The sequence below is a fragment of the Lutra lutra genome, chromosome 16 (assembly GCF_902655055.1).
Source record: "Lutra lutra chromosome 16, mLutLut1.2, whole genome shotgun sequence".
Classification (NCBI taxonomy): Eukaryota; Metazoa; Chordata; class Mammalia; order Carnivora; family Mustelidae; genus Lutra; species Lutra lutra.
In genome coordinates this window covers 43,355,010-43,376,879 of record NC_062293.1, presented here as the reverse complement: position 1 = coordinate 43,376,879, position 21,870 = coordinate 43,355,010, and the positions used below count along the sequence as shown (strand labels likewise).

Sequence of the window (21,870 nt, the reverse complement as noted above, 5' to 3'; positions counted from 1 at the left end):
TATTTCAGTTGAAACAAAAATCATTAACATTTATGGAACTGCATCATCTGACTCTACCTACCTCTTTAGTCTCAACTCCAACTTCCTGTGCTCTGATAACACAGGCCTCTCAATTTATTGTCACACTCCTTTTACCACAGAGCCTTGAACACACAGGTTCTAGAATTATATTGTCTAAGTCCCCAAACCGGATCTACACAACATACTAACTCTGGGAAGTTAACTTATAGGGAAGAAACTTAATCTCTTCTGACCTCAGCCTTCCCAACTCTACAATAGGGGAAATGATAACATCTATGTCGGGGGGGGGGGGGGGTATTATGGGGGTTAAATGAAATATGTATAGAGAACATATTGCTCATAATCAGTAAGTACTTCATGCCAAATTCCTCTACTTTATTTTCTTATTTTTCTTGATTTAAGTTTTTATTTTAATTCCAGTATAGTTAACATACGGTGTTACAGTAGTTTCTTGTGTACAATATTCAACAATTTCATACCTTACTCAGGGCTCATCATAAGTGTACTTCTTAAATCCCCACACCCTTCTCCCCTCTGGTAACCATCAGCTTGTTTACTATAGTCAAGAGTCTGTTTTCTGGTTTATCTCTCTCATTTTTTTTTCCTTTGCATGTTTGTTTCTTAAATTCCACATAAGTAATATCATATAGTATTTGTCTTTCTCTGACTTATTTCACTTAGCATTATACTCTCTAGCTCCAGCTATGCTGATGCAAATGGCAAGATTTCATTCCATTTTATAGCTGACTAATATTCTATTTTGTATATATATACCACCTCTTTTTTATTCATTCATCTATCAATGAACATGTGGCTACATCGTAATCTAGCTATTACAAATAATGCAATAAACATAGGGGTGCATGTATCCCATTCAATTTGTGTTTTTGTATTTTGAGGGTAATACTCAATAGTACAATTACTGGATCATAGGGTAATTCTATTTTTAACTTTTTTTTTTAAAGTTTTATTTACTTAAGTAATCTATACACCCAACATGGAGTGTATAGACCCCAAGATCAAGAGTTGTATACTCCTCTGGCTGAGCCAGCCAGGCACCCTATTTTTTAACTTTCTGAGTAACCTCCATACTGTTTTACACACCAGCTGCACCAGTTTGCATTCCCACCAATAGTCCACAAGGGTTCCTCTTAATCCACACCCTGGACAACACTTGTTATTTCTTGTCTTTTTTATTTTAGCTGAACTGACACGTATGAGGTGATATCTCATTATAGTTTTGATCTGCATTTCCCTGATGATAAGTGATGTTGATGAAGCATCATTTCTCATATGTCTGCTGGCCATCTGTATGTCTTTGGAGAAATGTCTGTACATGTCTTCTACCCATTATTTCTTTGTTTGTTTTTTAAAGATTTTTTATTCATTTATTTGACAGACAGAGACCACAAGTAGACAGAGAGGCAGGCAGAGAGAGAGGAAGGGATGCAAGCTCCCTGCCGAGCAGAGAGCCCAACATGGGGCTGGATCCCAGGACCCGGGGATCATGACCTGAGCCAAAGGCAGAGGCTTTAACCCACTGAGCCACCCAGGCACCCCACTTTTCTCTTTTTTTTTCTAAGCTCTATGCCAAGCTGGGGTTTGAACTCATGACACCTGAAATCAAGTCACATGCACTACCAATTGAGCCAGCCAGGTACCCCTCCTCCTCCCCATTTTTGAATCGGATTACTTGTTTTTTGGGTGTGTTGTATCAGTTCTTTTATGTATTTTTGGATACTCTTTATCAGATATGTCATTTGCAAATATCTTCTCCCATTCAGTAGGTTGCCATTTAGTTTTGTTGTTTGTTTCCTTCGCTGTGCAGAAGCTTTTTATTTTGATGTTGTCTAAACTCCTCTATTTTCTTCTATCTCTGGTTATCATCTCCAGTGGGAAACTTCCCAATCTTATTCTTCTTCCAGGCACAATTAACTGCTTTTATGTGTGTGTGTAATGCTTCTATAAGGTTTGCTTATACTCAATTAACACTTATCTCATCTCACTGTTCTTAACTGTTTACTAATCTATCTCATCCTACTACTAGGTGAGTTCCTTAAAGGCAGAGGCTCTCTTATTAATCTTTGAAACTGATGTACCTCACACAACGATTCTGATAGGCATTCAAGAAATATCAGAGTGAATACAGGAATCAGGTAAACAATGAAAAATATGGTTTTAATACAAGAATTTTGACAGTAAATAAAAAGTTTTATGTACACTTATTTTTTTTCAAAGTATGGTATATAGCCACCTGTGTAAAAACTGCCGAGTATGCTTTTAAAATGCATACCTCTGGCCCCTCATCAAACCTACAATTTTTCATAAACTTTTTTTTTTTTTTTGCAAACCAAAGGTTGAAAGTTGCTAGACTAAATAATGAATTAACACAATTACAAGATATAATTTAAGAAAATGACTAGTACAATGGTCAAACATTATACTTCAAAGTCCTTAAGAGTAATGAAGTCATTTAATTGAACCTACTATTGAATCAGAGTCAATTATTTGTTAGCCAAGACTACTGGCAGGTTGTATTCAACATTTCTGAGAATGTAGAGAAGAGGAGAATCTGAGGGAAGGGTGCCTGGGTGGCTCAGCTGGTTAAGTATCTGCTTTCAGCTCAGGTCATTATCTCAGAGTACTGGGACTGAGTCCAGCATCAGCCTCCCTGCTCAGCGGGGAGCCTACTTCTCCCTCTGTCTTCCACTCCCCCTGTTTGTCCTCTCTCTCTCTGACAAATACATAAAAATAAATAAAATCTTTAAAAAGAGAGAGAGAGAGAGAGAGAGAGAATCTAAGAGATAAAATACAACTGTCTGGAGATTATTTCTAATAGGATATTCTCCTTAACCTAGATTGGAAGTGAAAAGGGGCAACAATTTAAAATATAAACAATTTAGGGCGCCTGGGTGGCTCAGTGGGTTGGGCCGCTGCCTTCGGCTCAGGTCATGATCCCAGGTCCTGGGTTCGAGCCCCGAATCGGGCTTTCTGCTCGGCAGGAAGCCTGCTTCCTCCTCTCTCTCTCTGCCTGCCTCTCTGCCTACTTGTGATTTCTCTCTGTCAAATAAATAAATAAAATCTTTAAAAAAAAAAAAAATAAAATATAAACAATTTAATCTACATCAAATTATGCCTGAGAAGCACTAATAAACAACAAAATATAAACTACTTGGACTATTTAGGATATATCTGCTCTCAATTATCTCCATTACAAGAGCACCTGGGTGGTTCAGTTATTAAGCGTCTGCCTTCCGCTCACTGAGCCCCATACCGCATCAGGCTCCCTGCTCAACAGGAAGCCTGCTTCTCTCCCTCTCCCACTCCCCCTGCTTGTGTTCCCTCGCTCGTTGTGTCTCTATCAAATAAAGAAATAATTAATTTTTTAAAAATCTCCATTATATATTCCACTATAGTAAGATCCACCTTTAAATTACATTTCTAAGCCTTGTGTTCTCCTTAATATCCCCCCCAGAAAAACACAATTTAACATACACATATTTTATGACTTTCCTTTCAATAATTACGCAACTGATAAACTGTGAACTAATATTTGCAGAGAAAATGAGTCAAAACAACCCCTGCCTTTTTGTCATTCTTTCGTTCAAATAGAAGAAAAAGCTCTTGTGAGTTTTCCTGAATCTCAATATACGGTTTTCCTTCAATACTTAAGTACAGTTACAAGATAAAAATTGAATTTTTTTACTGTCAACAAGATCTGACATATTGATTAGATCTTAAAATCGCTTTCAAAATAAAAACTGAGCACACTATGTGACATATAAACAGACTCAGAACAGCAGAATTATAAAAGGTACCTTAGATATCCTTTAAGTCAATATTTACATTATGGATGATAAGGGCCTGAAAGGTTGAGTGGTTACCTAAGGTCAGCCTTACTAACAGAATTGGAATTAAAAATCTAAATTTACTAAATGCAAGGTAATATCCTGAATTGCATCCTGGAATAGGAAAAAGGACATCAGGGGAAAAATCTGGATAAATCTGAATAAAGTCAATAATTTAGTTAATAGTTTTATATCAATATTAACTTCTTAGCTTTGACAAATATATCCATTGTTATTTAAAACATTAATATTACAGGAAGCTGGGTGAAAGGTACATGAGAACTCTCTATACTGGCTGTAATTTTTCTGTAAATCTAAAATTTTAAAAATAAAAACAAAAGGCTTACTTTAAAAACTCTAAATCTAAAACTAATTTCTTGACTAAGGTCAGGGCTATGAGATCAAGCCCCATATGGGGTCCCACGCCGGGTGTGGAGCCTGCTTAAGACTCTCCCTCCCTCTCCCTCTGTTTCCCATCCCCTCATATACTTGAGCGCTCATGCGCTCACACACACACTCTCTCTCTCTCAAAAATAAAAAAAAAAAAAAGAGAGAGAGAGACTGTCAATTCATTCCTGATATCAACATCCCAGGAACTCCCAGGCTGACTCTCCGAAACTTCTTTTGAGTCTATGAGCAATTTGGTAGTCTTACAATAAATTTCTCTTCTCCTTAAGACACACACAGTCGCTCTTCCACAGGCAAACAAAGACCATAATGGATACAGCACTCTTGACTCATTTAAGATCTCTAAAGCACCTCGAAAGTATAACGCAATCCTCCTGCTCAAAAATTTTAAATGACCCAAAACTTCCACTACAATCTTCTCTAGGGGGACTTTTCAGGGTTCTCCCCATCTGGGTCCAACAGACATTTCTGAACTTATTTTTCACCAATGGCATCATGTATGCTAGTGCTATTTTCTCCATATGGAATGCTATCCTACCATCTCTGCCTATAAATCTTATCTACCCTTCCAAGTCTACTTCAATTATTCCCTTGTGTGTAAATTCTTATCAACTCCACTAACACACCAAGTACTGTTAAAAAAAAAAAAACAAAAAACCCCACACCACTTTGCAGCTATTTTATTACACATTCTGCATTCACTTATTTCTGTATGGATTATATTCTTCCACTGACCCCACTAACTCTTCCAAAAGGCAAAAAGGAGTATAAATATGTCAAGTATGTGCTGTCACAATGTAATCAAGAATAGTATCTCACAGGGTGCCCGGGTGGCTCAGCTGGTTAAGCGTCTGCCTTCAGCTTGGGTCATGATCCCAATCAGGCCCCACATCGGGCTCTCTGCTCAGTGGGGAGCCTGCTTCTCCCTCTGCCTGCCAGTCCCTCTACTTGTGCTCTCTGCCGAATAAATAAAGTCTCACCAAAAAAAAAAAAAAAAAAAAAAAAAAAAAGAATAGAATCACCAGGGGCAGCTGGCTGGGTCAGTCAGAGGATATGACTCTTGGTCTCAGAGCTTTAAGTTGAGCCCCAAGTTGGGATAGAGACTACTTAAATAAAACTTTAAAAAGAAGAAGAAGAAGACTATCACAATATTGGCTATAATATTATGAAAAAATTTAAACCAAATTTTTTTTAAGACTTGGTATATGCAAATTTGGGATCAACTTCTGCTTCCGAGCAGTATGACAGAGTAACTGGGACAGGATTTATTTTCCTGTCTTAAGACCTGAAGAACTGGAAAAATATAAAATTCCTTTTCAGATAACACATGACCACAATCTCTGAGAGAAGTGAAACAAGGTAGGTTCTATGGTTACTGGCTTTCTACCTAGAAACACTCCAGAATGTAGCACAGGCAAAGGGATTCCAAGTAAAGCATAGCACTCTCTAATCTAAGACAACAAAGATAAGAGTATAGGAGGGCCAAGCCAACTGAAATAGAGAAAGTGGACTTTCTAAAGAAAGAATTCCACAATTGTTTAGGGAATGCCTTCCAATATTTTGCCAAATTAAGTTCCACAAACATAGGGTAAAACTCCGATAAGAACAGGCAAAGAACAACTACTAGGGAGCTAAACTCCCAGAAGTCACACAGGCTGGAAGATGTCTGAGTTCTAACTCAACCACAATGGAGAGTCCTTGTTGAAGACTTATGGCACTCAGTAGAGAACCCCAAAAGGATCATAACTTAATAGTAAAGCTAAATTAGCCATAGTATAAAGACTATTCTAAATTTACCTTAATGAAGCTTAAAAACATCCCTGAAAGGATTAAGCTGATCCACAAGTAACTGCCCATCAGAAGAAAGTTTAACATTCTTTAAAGACAGACAAAAAAATTCAGCACACACACAAAAAAAGTGACAACATGCTACACTCAAAGGTATACAAAAACTGCTGGCTTCAGCAGCATATATACTAAAATTACAATGACACAGAGAAGATCAGCATGGCTCCTGTGCAAGGATGACATGCAAATTCATGAAGGCTTCCATTACAAAAAAAAAAAAAAAAAATCCAGGGGTGCCTGGATGGCCCAATCAGTGGAGCATGCAATTCCTGATCTCAAGAGTTGTAAGTATTGGGTGTAAAGATTACTTAAAAATAAAATCTTTTAGGGTGCCTGGGTGGCTCGGTGGGTTAAGCCGCTGCCTTCGGCTCGGGTCATGATCTCGGGGATCCTGGGATCGAGTCCTGCGTCGGGCTCTCTGCTCAGCAGGGAGCCTGCTTCCCTCTCTCTCTCTCTCTGCCTGCCTCTCTGTCTACTTGTGATCTCTCTCTGTCAAATAAATAAAATCTTTAAAAAAAAAATAAAAAAAAAATAAAATCTTTTAAAAAATGCAAATTAAAAAAAAAAAAGACATACCAAAAATCCCAGGAAATGTTATCCATAACCAGCAGAAAAACTGATCAACAAAAATAGACCTCAGAATGAAAGGGAAATTAGCAGAAAAAGGCATCAGTTATTCTAAATATCTATAAGCATTTAAATAAGAATATATACATAATGAGGAGAGAAAATAAAAAGGAAAAAAAACCAAAACAGAACAAAATGGAACTTCAAAAGATGAAAAACACAATTCAGAAATTTAAAAATGTACTAGATGGGACTAACAGTATATGTGACGCTGAAGAAAACACATACATTTTTAAAAGATCCATTAATATGGAGACATGAAAATAAGAACTAACCATATAATGTACAGACAAAAAAAGAAAAAATATATATAGGATCACAGTGACTGTGGAGCAATATTAAGTGGTCTAACATACATGCAATTGGAGTACCACATGAGAGGGTGAGCTAAAAAAATTATTAGAATAATGACCAAAAATTTAATTTTGATGGAAACTGTAATCCCACAAATTCAAGAAACTCAATAAACACTTCCATGATAACTTCAAATGAAGATGAAGGTACAGCACAGTAAACTTACTGAAAAATCAGTAATAATAAAAGTCTTAAGACTAGGGACGCCTGGGTGGCTCAGTTGGTTGGACGACTGCCTTCGGCTCAGGTCATGATCCCGGGGTCCCGGGATCGAGTCCCACATCGGGCTCCCAGCTCCATGGGGAGTCTGCTTCTCCTCTGACCTTCTCCTTGCTCATGGTGTCTCTCACTGTCTCTCTCTCAAATAAATAAATAAAATCTTAAAAAAAAAAAAAAAAAAGTCTTAAGACTAGTCAGAGAAAAGAAGACATATTTCCCACAGAGAAACAAAAATAAGAATGACTGCTGAATTCTCATCTGAAATTGTACACGTCAAAAACATAATGGCATGATATCTCTCATGTACTTAAAAAAAAGGTCAATCCAGACTACCAGATACAGTAAAAATTTACTTTAAAATTGAAGGTGATTCTACACACCTATCAGAATGGCTAAAGTTTTTTTTAAAAAAGCAATTATAACACCAAATGCTATGAAATAAGCTAGTCACAAAAGGCCAAATACTGTATGATTCCTTTCAAATATTATATAATTCCAAGGGGTTGGGGAGAGGGGGAAATGAGGAATAATTGTTTAATTGTACAGAATTTTAACTGGGGAAAGATAAGTTTTAGAAATGGCTGGTAGAGAAAGTGGCACAACAATGTGAATGCACTTAATACCAAAGAACTTACACTTTTTTTTTCTTAAGAGTTTATTTAGGGGCACCTGTGTGGCTCAGATGGTTAAGCATCTGCCTTCAGCCCATGGTCCCAGGGTCCTGGGATCGAGTCCCATGACGGACTCCCTGCTCTACAGAGAGCCTGCTCCTCCCTCTCCCTCTGCCTGCTGCTCCCCCTGCTTGTGCGTACTCTGTCAGTCAAATAAATCAATAAAATCTCAAAAAAAATATTTTATTTATTTGATGGAGAGAAAGAGAGAGAGAGGAGGAGAACACAAGCAGGGGAAGTAGGGCAGGAAGAAGCAGGTTCCCCACTGGGCAGGGAGCCCCACTTGGGGCTCAAATCCTAGGACCCTGGGATCATGACCTGAGCCAAAGGCAGACACTTCACAACTGAGCCACCCAGGTGCCCCACACAGAACTATACATTTAAAAATGGCTAAAATAAATTTTATGGTACATATATTTCCCACAATTGAAAAAAATGCTAGTGAAGATATGAAGAAACTGGATTACTCACATATTGTTAATAGAAATATAAAGGTATTTATTTATTTGAGGGAGAGAGAGAGAGAAAGAGAGCACACATGCTAGGCAGAGGAAGAGGCAGAGAGACAGAGCCTCAAACAAACTCCATGCCCAGCATAGACCCTGAAGCAGGGCCTGATCCCACAATCCTGAGATCATGACCAGAGCTGAAACCAAGAGTCCAAGCCTCAACTGAATGAGCCACCCAAGCTCCCCTCATTAGTAAAAATGTAAACTATTACCGACACTTTAGAAAAGTATGGCAGGTTCTTACAAAACTAAACATGTGTGGTATAGGACCCAACAACTGAACTCTTGGATATTTATCCCAGATAAGCAAAACATATTCACACAAAACCTATAACATTTGTATGCTTGTACTTCATTTGAAGTAACAAAAAACTGGGAAACACCCAAACATCTTTCAGTAGGTAAATGGTTAAACAAAACATGGTACATACATACTATAAACTACTACTTCGCAATGAGAACAAACCACTGGTGCATTTAACAATTTAGATGAATCTCAAGCAAATCATCCTAAGTGAGAAAAAGCTTATTTCAAAAAGTATAAACTGTGTAATTCCACACAATCTCTAAATGTCAAAACTGTAGAGATGAAGAACACAAGTGATTTCAGGAGTTGGGGTGGGTAAGGGAGAAAGGTAGCTGTGACAGTAATGGCAGCACAAGTGATCCTTGTGATGGAACTATTTTGTATTAACCGCGATAGCGGTCATGGGAATCTACACATGTGATAAAACTGCACAGAACTAAATATATATACATAGAGGAGCGCCTTCAGCTGGGGTTGAGTGACTGCCTTCAGCTCGGGTCATGATCCCCAGGTCCTGGGACTGACCTCCACACTGGGCTCTCTGCTCAGTGGGGAGCCTGCTTCTCTCTCTCCTGCTCCCCCTGCTTATGCTCTACCAAGTGAATAAAATCTTCAAAAAACAAACTCACACATAAAGGAGTTAGGCAAAACTGGTAAAATTTGAATAAGGTCAAGTGAACTGTATCAATGTCAATTTCCTGCTTGGGATATTACACTACAGTTACCCAAGATGTTACCACTGGGGGAACCTGAGTGACGAGTTGATAAGATCTCTCTGTATTATTTCTCATAATTGCATATGAATCTACAATTCTATCAAACAAAGGGTTTCTTTCAATTAAGGTTAAATAATTATCAAGCAAAAACTGTGAGAATTCATTAACAGCAGATATGAACTATAAGAAATGTTAAAGTAGGGTGCCTGGGTGGCTCAGCTGGTTAAGCGCCTGCCTTCAGCTCAGGTCATAATCCCGGGGTCCTGGGATAGAGCCCTGCATCTGGCTCCCTGCTGAGTGGAGAGCCTGGTTCTCTCTCTTCCCACCCCCTGCTTGTGCTTTCCCTCTTGCTATCACTCGTTCTCAAATAAATAAACAAAATCTTTAAGGAAAAAAAAAAGAAGAAAAATACGAGAGTACATACACAAAATTGAAAGCAGGGGCTCAAAAGAGATACTTGTATAGCATATAGCAGCAATAGCAGCATAGCAGCAATACTCACAAGAGCCGAAAGATAGAAACAACCCAAAATCTATCAATAGATGAATAAACAGGGGTGCCTAGATAGCTCAGTTGGTTGGGCACCCGACTCTTGATTTCAGCTCAGGTCATGATCTCGGGGTCATGGGACTGAGCCCCACTTGGGCTATGCACTCAGCGCCGAGTCTGCTTGAGATTCTCTCTCCCTACCTCTCTGCCCCCACCATCTCTCTCTTTCTCTCTCTCTCTCAAATAAATCTTTAAAAACATAGATGAACAAATGAACATGTGAGATATACACACACGCACACACACACACAATGGAGTTTTCAACCTTTTAAAAAGGAATAAAATTCTAAGATACACAAATTACACAAATGAGCCATGAAAACATTATGCTAAGTGCAATAAGCCAGACCCTGAAGGACAAATACTGTATGACTCCACTTATATTAGCTACCTAGAAAATGTAAATTCATAAAGACAGAAAGAACAGAGGTTACCAGGCCCAGGGAAGTTGGGGTTGGGATGGAAGCTGTGCTTTAATGAATACATAGATTCTGTTTTGGATGATTAAAAAAAAAAATTCAAGAAATGAATAAGGGCTGGGGCGCCTGGGTGGCTCAGTGGGTTAAGCCTCTGCATTCATTCAGCTCAGGTCATGATCTCAGGGTCCTGGGATCGAGCCCCGCATCGGGCTCTCTGCTCAGCAGGGAGCCTGCTCCCCCTTCTCTCTCTGCCTCCTTGTGATCTCTCTCTCTGTGTCAAATAAATAAATAAAATCTTAAAAAAAAAAGAAATAAGGGCAATGGTTACACAACACTATGAGTACATTTAATGCCACTGAACTATACACTTTAAAATGGTTCATTTTATGTTATGCATATTTTAACACAACTGTTTAAAGAATGATGAAATGTACCAAAGATGAAAAGGGATTATTTCATAATGAGAAAAGACAGTTCAAGAATACATAATGAGGAGTGCCTGGGTGGCTCAGTGGGTTAAAGCCTCTGCCTTCGGCTCAGGTCGTGGTCCCAGGGTCCTGGGATGGAGCCCTGCTTTGGGCTCTTTGCTCAGTGGGGAGCCTGCTTCCTCCTCTCTCTCTGCCTGCCTCTCTGCCTACTTGTGATCTCTGTCAAATAAATAAATAAAATCTTAAAAAAAAATTATATATATATATATATATATATATATATATATATATATAAAAAATGATCCTGAGCACCTGGGTGGCTCAGTTGGTTAAGCGACTGCCTTCAACTCAGATCATAATCCCAGGGTCCTGGGATGGAGTCCCACATCAGGGGTGAGGGAGTGTCCCTGCTCAGCATTGAGTCTTCTTCTCCCTCTTCCTCTATCCCTCCCCCCGCCCCACTCATGCCCTCTCCCTCTCACTCAAATAAAATCCTTAAAAAATATTTAAAAATTAAAAAATAAAAATATACAATTCTAAATGTGTATGTACCTAATGAAATTTCAAAATACATCAAGAAAAACTGAAAAGAAAAAGACAAATGAATAATTATAGTTGATATTTCAACATTACTCTGTAGTTGGGCAAACAGGAAATCAGTAGGTACACAGAAACTTACACTCAAATAACTTGACCTAATTCACATTTATAAAGCACTCCATCCGACAAAGAATACACATTCTTTTCAAGTGCTTACGGAACATTAACCTAACTACACCATACACTGGGCCATAAAACAAGTCTCAACAAATAGAAAGAACTACAATGGACTCTCTGACAACATAGAATTAGAAATTAGAGGAGTATTCCTAAATATTTGGAAATCAAAGAGTTCTAAATAACATATGGTAGGGTACCAAAGCTGCTGCCATCAAGTCTGAATCTAACACTGTCCTCCCGCCCACCTGCCTGCCCAGAGGTGTACCCCAATTCCTATGGTTCTAAATCCAATATGGCAACTTTCAAGGATCAGCTGATTCAGAATCTTTACAAGGAAGACCATACCCCCTCCCACAGAATAAGATTACAGTTTGTTGGAGCTGATGCTGTTGGCACGGCCTGAGCTATCAGTCTCTTAATGGAGGACCTGACAGATGAACTTGCTCTTGTTGATGTCACGAAGACAAATTGAAGGGAGATACGATGGATCTCCAACATGGCAGCCTTTCCCTTGTACCAAAAATTTTCTCTGACAAAAACTATAACATGACTGCAAACTCCAAGCTGGTTATTATCACACTTGGGGCATGGAGAAATGCATGGAGCAAAAAAAATAATAATAAAAAATAAAAATTAATTAAAAAATGTATGGAGCATTTCTCTCATAGGAGAAAGCCCTCTTAATTTGGCCCAGCATAAAGGGAACATCTTTACATTTATCATACAGCCTAAACTGCAAGTTGCTTATTGTTTCCAAACCAGAAGATATCTTGACCTACATGGCTTGGAAGATAAGCAGCTTTCCCAAAATACCTTGTTACTGAAAGTGGTTGCAATCTGGATTTAGTCCAATGCCATTACCTAATGGCGGAAAGGCTGGGAGTTCACCCATTAACTGTCATGGGTGGGTACTTATGGAGCATAGAGACTCTAGTGTACCTGTATGGAGTAAACGCTGCTGGTGTCTCCCAGAAAAATCCATGCCCTGGCTCTGGCACTGATACAGATAAAAAACAGTGGAAAGAGGTTCACAAACATGTTGTCAGTTGACAATGCTTATGAGGCGATCAAATTGAAAGACTATACAACCTGGGCCACGAGACTGGTGGATTTGGCAGAAAGTAATGAAGAATCTTAGGTGGATGCATCCAATTTTCACCATGATTAAGAGTGTCTATGTAATAGGGGCGCCTGGGTGGCTCAGTGGGTTAAGCCTCTGCCTTCAGCCCAGGTCATAATCTCAGGGTTCTGGGATCGAGCCCCACATCGGGCTCTCTGATCAGCGGGGAGCCTGCTTCCTCCTCTCTCTCTCTGCCTGCTGCTCTGCCTACTTGTGATCTCTCTCCCTCTGTCAAATAAATAAATAAAATCTTAAAAAAAAAAAAAAAAAGAGTGTCTATGTAATAAAAGATGATGTCTTCCTCTGTGTTCCTTGCATCTTGGGACAGAATGGAATCTCAGATGTAGTGAAGGTGAATTTGACCCCTGAAGACAGAGGCCCATTTGAAGAAAAGTCCAGATACACTTTGGAGGGTATACAAAAAAAGAGCAGCTGTTTTATTTTTTAATTTTTTTAAAAGATTTTATTTATTTGACAGAGATCACAAGTAGGCAGAGAGTCTGGCAGAGAGGCAGGCAGCGGGGAGAGGGAGCAGGCTCCCTGCTGAGCAGAGAGCCCGATGCAGGGCTCAATCCCAGAACCCTAGGATCATGACCTGAGCCAAAGGCAGAGGCTTATTAACCCACTGAGCCACCCAGGTTTCCTTTTTTTTTTTTTTTTTAAGATTTTATTTATTTATTTGGTAGAGAGAGACACAGAGAGAGAGAAAACACACGCAAGGTAGAAGCAGGCTTCCCGCTGAGCAGGGAGCCCAAAGTGGGGCTCAATCCCAGAAACTGGGATCATGACCTGAGCCGAAGGCAGACGCTTAATGATTGAGCCACCCAGGCTGTAGCACCCCAAAAGCTGCTGTTCTGAAGTTTTCTAACGTTGTACCACTTAGCTGTCTATGCTACAACAGGATTTTAGTAGGAAGTTGTGTGTATTATTATCCTTAGTATCTGTTACTCTAGTAATATTAAGATGACCTAGGAAAAACATCAGTTTCCTAAAGTTACAGATAGGAATAGTTCACAAACCATTGCGGCTATATCCAATGCTAGATGATACCTATCTCATGTAGTCCTGAATTGGTTAATGTAAAATAGTCCCACCACCTCTGCCAGTGTTGCATAGGCTGCAGTTCCTCTTCAAATCAGGTATGTATCTACTGTGTTATTTAACTCCTGGTTCCTTCACCCAACATGTCTAGTCCAACTACATCCTGGGATACTTGAGACACTTCTCCTCTGCCCCTCCTTGCTGAGAGAGAGAGAGAGAGAAAGGAAGAAAGGGAGGGAGGGTAGGGGGGAGGGAGGAAGGATATCAGTTCTACATAAACTTGTCTAGCATATAAACACTTACCAACCTAACTTATGAAGTCCACAATACCATGATACCAAAACCAGGCATGAACAAGAATCTACAGGCCAGTATCTCCCATGGATATGAATGCAAAAACTCTGAACAAAATATCAGCAAGTAGAACCCAGGAACTTATGAAAATAATAATGTATCATCATACTAAGTGGAGTTCAACCCCGGGGTGAAAATCAATCAATATAACTCACTATATTAGACTTAAGAAGCATAATCATATGATTTCAGCAGAGGAAAAAAAAAAACAAAACAGCATTTGACAAAGTTCAATACATTCCTGACAAAAACTCTCAGAAAACTGAAAATAGAAGGAACTTCCTTAACTTGATAAAGAGTATCTACAAGAGCCCTAAAGTTAATATCATATGTAATGATGAAGGACTAAATACTTTCCACATAAGATGCAGAACAATGCAAGGATATCCATTCTCGCCACATCTATTCAAGGTTATACTGAGTGATCTAGCCAGTGCTATAAGGCCAAAAAAAAAAAAAAAAAAAAAGGAGGCGGGGGAGGAAGAGAAGGGTATGCATTCACATTAGAAAGAAGAAATAAAACTATCTTTAATCATAAACATAACTGTCTACTTAGAAAATCCCAAATAATCTATAAAATAGCTACTTGAACTTAGTAATAAGTCAATTTACCAAGGTTGCAAAATACAAAGTCAATACACAAAAATCAATTATATTTTTACACAGTTATTAACAAAATTGAAATTTGGAGGGAAAAAAGTAACATTTACAATAATACCAAAAATCTTCAAATACTTAGGGATAAACTTAACAAATATGTACAAGATTTGTATGCTGATAACTACAAAGCCCTGATGAGAGAAATCAAAAATAAACTAAATAAATGGAGAGATATACCCTAGTGGTAGACTGGAAGATTTGATACTGTTAAAGGGTCTCCAAAATGACAACTCAATTTGTCCTGCAAATGAAAGAGGGGGACGTCCTCAAATTCTTTGTAGCAGGAACCCACTTATCAGGTGGCTGACTTCCAAATAGAACAGTTCATCTACAAAAGGAAGAGTGGTGACATCTATACCATAAATCTAAAGAGAACCTGAGAGAAACTTCTGCTGGCAGCTCGTGCCATTGTTACCACTGAAAACCCAGCTGATGTCAGTGTCATATCATCCAGGAACTGGCCAGCTGATGTTTGCTGCTGCTACTGGAGACACTCCTATGGCCAGCTGCTTCACTCTGGAAACATTCACTAACCAGATCCAGGCAGCCTTCTGGGAACCAAGACTTTTGGTGGTTACTGATCCCAGGGCTGACCACCAGACTCTCACAGAGGCATCTTATGTTGACCTGCCAAACCATTCTGTGTTACAGACTCTAATCTGCACTATGTGGACATTGCCATCCCTTGCAGTAAGGGAGCTCACTCAGATGGTCTGATGTGGATGCTGGCCCAGGAAGTTCTGCACATATGTGGCATTGCTTCCCATTAACATCCATGGGAGGTCAAGCCTGATATCTACTTCTACAGAGACCTGGAAGAGACTGAGAAGGAAAAGCAGGCCACAGCTGAAAAGACTGTGACCCAGGAGGAATTTCAGGGTGAATGGATGGCTCGAGATCCTGAGTTCACTACAACTCAACCTGAAGTCACAGACCAGTCTGAAGGCATGCAGGTGCCCTCTGTGCCTACTCAGCAGTTCCCTACTGAAGACTGGAATACTCAGCCTGCCACTGAAGTCTGGTCAGCAGCTCCCACAGCTCAGGCTACTGAACGGGTAGGAACAATCAATGAGTGGTCTTAAAAGCTGCTCTTCCACAAAGGCAAACAAAATGGAAATCAGGTTGATGGAAAATAAAGTTTCTTAAAACAAAACAAAACAAAAATAAATAAATAACCTAAATGTAAAACCTCACAATTTAAAACGTCTATATGAAAGTACTGAACAGAAATTTTTTTGTGATCTTGGTTTATGCAAAGATTTCTTAGATATAAAACCAAAAGCACAACCCATAAAAGAAACTGATAAGCCAAACTTCATCAAATTGAAAATGTTTGTTCTTTTAAAGATAATATTAATAAAAAATGAGCCCGAGAGAAAAGACGTGCAAAACACGTACCTAGTACAGGGCTTAATCCTGAATATATAAAGATTCATAACTAAATAATAACAAACAGCCCAATTTTAAAATGGAGGGAAGGAGCAAATAATTTGAATAGACACTTAGCTAAAAAAGAAATACAGATTGCAAATAAGCACAAGAGACATCAAGGAAATGCAAATCACAATCACATTAGCCTCTTCCCCATTTAGGATATGGGCTAAACTTAATGACTCACTTCCAAAGAAACAGTAGGAAAAGAGAAAAACAGTAACTTCACAGCAGTGAAACCTAGCAACACTACATTAACCAAGTGAGGAAGGCTAATATCATCAGTGTTGTCATGTGGACATCATGTACCTCCTTATAGATGTCCTGGGGAAGACACGACACATCCATGGTATTCTTTCCAAAAACCCATCACCTCAGGCTAATCAGGAGAAAAATATCAGACAAAACTAGATGGGAGACATTCTTCAAGATACGGAGCCAACACTCCTCAAGACTATCAAAGGTATGAAAAATAGTAAGAATACAAAGTACTGAGAAACTATCACATTCCAGAGGAGACTGTGACAGAAAGAGAACAGATTAATGGAAAAGTTGGTGAAATCCAAATAAAGTCTGCAGTTTAATTAATATGTAACATACACATATCAGCTTGGGTTTCGATGTAAGTACCATGAAATGTAGTCTCAGGATATTAATTAATTACAAAGGGGAAAATAATAATTACAGTGGAGAAATATGGAAAACACCACTTAAGCAAATGAACCAGGTTAACATTAACAGTAATAAGACCTATCAACATCATGTGTCATATCCCTGACATAATGCACTGAGAAGGGATACATATCATTCTGCAGTATTCTTAACAAATACATATCCTCAAACTAATCATGAGAAAACACTAAACCTGCCCAAACTGAGAGACATATTAAAAATAACTAACCAGTACTCAAGTGTTAACATTTAAAAAAAAAAAAAAAAGGGGCGCCTGGGTGGCTCAGTGGTTTAAGCCTCTGCCTTCGGCTCAGGTCATGATCCCAGGGTCCTGGGATCGAGCCCCGCATCGGGCTCTCTGCTCAGCAGGGAGCCTGCTTCCTCCTCTCTCTCTGCCTGCCTCTCTGCCTACTTCTGATTTCTCTCTGTCAAATAAATAAATAAAATCTTTAAAAAAAAAAAAAAAAGGTGTCAAGGTCATAAAAGACAAGGTACCGTCACAGATTAGAGAAGACCAAAGACACATAACAAACTATAATGTGGGATCCTGAAACTGAGAAGAGTTATTAGTGGAAAAAGTGGTAAAATTCAAGTAAGGACTAAGGTTAAGTTCATAATATTACACCAATGTTGACTTCCTTGTCTTGGTAATTATTCTACGGTTATATAAGATTAGGGCTGAAAGGCATATTTGAACATTCTATAAACTTTGCAACTTTTCTGTAAGCTTAAGATTATTACAAAAAAATTTTAAACACATTATAGTGTATCAATTAAAAAGCTGGAAAAAAATAAGAAAAAGAATGCCCAATTCTAGTGAATCTCCAAACTTACAACCTCTTAATTCTGAGAGCTATGTATTAAAATGACATCCCAGCACTTACTTTCATTTCTATAATTAATCTAATGGAAGAAATATTAAATCTTCACAATACTTACTCCTCCGCAGTTAATGAGTTTTTTTAAAAAGATTTATTGTATTTATTAGGGTACCTGAGTGGCTCAGTTAAGTGTCTGCCTTCAGCTCAGGTTCCTGGGATTGAGCCCCACATCGGGCTCCCTGCTCAGTAGAGAGCCTGCTTCTCCTTCTGCCACTCCCCCTGCTTGTGCACTCTGTCAAATAAATAAATAAAACCTTTAAAAAATAATAAATAAAAAATTATTTATTTGACAGAGAGACAGACAGAAAGGGCAGGGTGACGGGCAAAGGGAGACAGGGAGACCCAAGCTGACTCTGCACTGAACACACAGCCCATGCGGGGCTCAATCCCATGACCCTGAGATCATGACCTGAGCAAAAACCAAGAGTCAGATGCTCATCTGACTGCACCACCCAGGCACCCCACAAAGTTAATCAATTTTTATGATATGGCAGAGTATTAGCAAATGAGAGATCCATTTTATTGTAAGCAATTACTGTAACAGCTCTTAAGGACAATCACACACAAAAAAGCAAAACATCCATAAAAAATGTAATAAATATCAGTTTTTATCATTATGTTGAAAGAAATAATTATCATAGCAAATCATTAAAGTTTAATAATGCTCCATGTTCCAATGTCCAAATATACACAGTAACTCATGGGGGAAAAGGTACTGTAAGATCAAGCATTCTTCTATCAAGCTTAAACCACTTGCTTTCATTTAACTAGACAATATCAAAACCAAAATAAGCCTAATTCACTCAATATTTACCAGGACTTCACCAATTCCCAGGCACCACCCTACATGCTGGGGATTCAGAAATGATTAGATGGGAAAGGCAAATAAAGGAACAAATGGAATCTCATTTAACAAATATTCTTTAAATAATAAAAGATGAAAAAAATAATAAAAGATGAATGAAAGATAACCCTGCCTTGGGGCACATGGGTGGCTCATTGGGTTAAGTGTCTGACTCTTGATTTCATCAGGTCATGACCTCAGGGTTGTGACATCAAGCCTTGCATGGTGCTCCACATTCATTCTCTCTCCCTCTCCCTCTGCCTATTCCCCTGCTCATGTATGCTCATGTTGGTCTCTCTCAAATCTTAAAATTTAAAAAAAAAAAAAAAAATGGCAGGGGGCCTGGGTGGCACAGTTGGTTGAGCAACCAACTTGGTTTCAGCTTAGGTCATGATCTCAGGGTCATGAGATTCCTATGAAGGAGCTCCTCACTCAGCGTGGGGTCTGCTTGAGATTCTCTCCCTCTGCCCTTGCCTCCCCCCCAAATCATGCTCTCTCTATATAAAATCTTTAAAAATAAAAATCTTAAAGAAAAATTGTCCAAACTTAGTGTATACATTTTGATGAGTTTGCACATAACCACACACTTGCTTGTGTACCATCACAAGCAAGTGATGTACCATCACAGCAAAAAAGGTACTAAACACATCCATCACCTCCAAAAAGTTCCTTGTGTTCTCTTGTGGTGTGTGTTTCTTTGTTTTGTTGGTCAGAACATGTAACATGGAGCTACCCTCTTAACAAATTTTCATATTTACTAATGAAAGAAAGGGACTGAGAATTTGTCTGTTCCTGCTTTTGTTCAAAATAAGGTAGGAAAAACAGTCACACGTAAGATTCACAATGCCCACTAGGTTTAATAGGGAAAAAACTGATGTAATTATTCCATAAGAAGTCTTAGAGAAAACAGTTGGATCATCAGAAAAGGAGTGGTTACATACTGGAAATTAAGTTGAATACACACATTGTGTGGTTTCTTCCATTAATGCAAGCTGAAGGTACATATTTGTCATCTCAAAGCCTTGTTTAATTTTAAAACTGAATAAAATGTTTGCTTATTTTTAAAGATTTACTTATTAGAGAAGGAGAGCACACAAGTGATTGCAAGGGGGAGAGGCGAGGGAAAGAATCTCAAGCAGACTTCCTGCACAGTGCAAAGTGGGACGTGGGGCTCAAACTCAAGACCCTGAGATCATGACATGAGCTGAAATCAAGAGTTGGCTGCTCAGTAGGAGCGCAGGTACTCCTATTTACTTTATCTTCTTTCAAGAACTTTATTTGACAGAGAGAAAGTACAAGCAGGCAGAGTAGCAAGTAGAGAGAGAAGCAGGCTCCCCACTGAGCAAGGAGCCTGGCTTGATCCCAGGACCATGGGAACATGACCCAAGCTAAAGTCAGTTGCTTAGCCAACTGAGCCACCCAGGCACCCTACTCCTATTTACTTTTAAAATAAACTCTACACCCAATATGGGGCTCAAACTCATGACCCTAAGATCCAGAGTCGCATGCTCTACTAACTGAGCCAGCCAGGCACCTCTTGAGTTAAAAAAAAAAAAAAAAAAAAATTAAAATTTAGTTATTTATTTGAGAGAGAATGTGCACACACACTAGCAGGGGGAGGGGTAGAAAGAGGGAAGCAGACTCCCCACTGAGCACAGAGCCCAACATGGCTTGATCTCAGGACCCTGAGATCATGACCTGAGCTGAAAACAAAAGTCAGACACTAAACTGTCTAAACCAGTCAGACACCCCTTGAGTAAAATTTTTAAAACTGATTTGAGATTTTATTGTCCCTCCTTAGATTATATTCAATGCCATGTTTCGTATTTTGGAGAGGGAATTTTTTTTTTTTTTTTTTAAGATTTATTTGTGGGCGCCTGGGTAGCTCAGTCATTAGGTGTCTGCCTTCCACTCAGGTCCTGATCCCAGGGTCGTGGGATCGAGGCCCACATCAGGCTCCCTGCTTGGCAGAAGGCCTGCTTCTCCCTCCCCCACTCCCCCTGCTTGTGCTCCCTCTCTCCCTATCTCTATCTCTCTGTGTCAAATAAATAAATAATCTTTTTAAAAAAAGATTTATTATAGTGATCATTTTGCTATACAAATATTAAATCACTATGTTGTATACCTGAAATTAATATAACGTTATACATCAACTATACTTCAATTTTAAAAAAGACGTGTTTGCAAAAGTAATCTATGATAAAGTCAAAAGAGATGTGGGTGGGATGGATGGTTGTTGAGGGGGAAGGGACAAGAAGGAAACTTCTGGAATGTTAGAAACTTTTTACAGCTTAATTTGAGAGGTAGATACATTTGTAAAACTTCATTTGTATAGTTTACTGTTTGTATATTTTACCACAACTGAAAGAAAGATACATAAAGAGCTGCCAGATGATACAGTGCCTTTGTAGATTTGAACAGGTAACAGGAGAGTGGATTGTTAGGAGATAAATCACAGCGCTATGTAAGAGGAACTGAAATTCAAAAGGAAAAGATAGCCTTTACCTTTTTTTTAATTATTTTTTAAAGATTTTATTTATTTATTTGACAGAGAGAGACCACAAGTAGGTAGAGAGGCAGGCAGAGAGAGAGGAGGAAGCAGGCTTCCCTCAGAGCAGAGAGCCCAATGTGGGGCTCGATCCCAGGACCCCGGGACCATGACCTGAGCCAAAGGCAGAGGCTTTAATTACACTGAGCCACCCAGGCGCCCCAAGCCTTTCTTTTTTAAAGATTTTATTTATTGAGAGAGAGAGAGAGAGAACACAAGCAGGGAGAGCAAGAGGGGAGAGAGATAATCTCAAGCAGACTCCACACTAAGTGCAGAGCCTAAAGCGCGGCTTGATCTCATAACCCTGGTATCATTAACCCCAGCCAAAATCAAGAGCTGTACACTTAACTGACTGAGCCACCCACAGGCCCCAGACAGCCTTTAACGTAATGGAGAATTAAGGTAATAATACTAATACTTATATAACACAATATGCCAGGTACTATTCTAAGAGCTACACATGTAGTAACACATCCAATCCTCTTAATAGCCCTATATAACAGATATTATTATCCTTTTACAGATGATGAAACTGAGGCCCACAGATATTAAGTAATTTGCTTAAGGTTACATAGCAATGAGAACATCCATGATATTAAACTTACTTTTTTACCACAACATACATACCTGTGAATATACAACAAAACAAAAACCGAGACAAACTAAAAGTATTAT

At 38.9% G+C, this 21,870-nt stretch overlaps 1 protein-coding gene, 1 non-coding gene and 2 pseudogenes across 3 annotated transcripts in view; 3 read left to right on the top strand and 1 right to left on the bottom strand.

Annotated features, from left to right (window-relative positions):
• TAOK1 (TAO kinase 1) overlaps positions 1 to 21,870 on the bottom strand; it is a 169,847-nt gene that overhangs the window by 131,242 nt on the left and 16,735 nt on the right. The gene's annotated exons all lie outside the window — the stretch shown is intronic.
• Positions 6,230 to 6,336, top strand: LOC125088219 (U6 spliceosomal RNA). Its single transcript, XR_007123622.1, has one exon. It is a non-coding gene; the product is annotated as a U6 spliceosomal RNA (small nuclear RNA).
• Positions 11,884 to 14,904, top strand: LOC125086695 (L-lactate dehydrogenase A chain-like; annotated as a pseudogene).
• LOC125086694 (40S ribosomal protein SA-like) lies at positions 15,043 to 15,903 on the top strand (annotated as a pseudogene).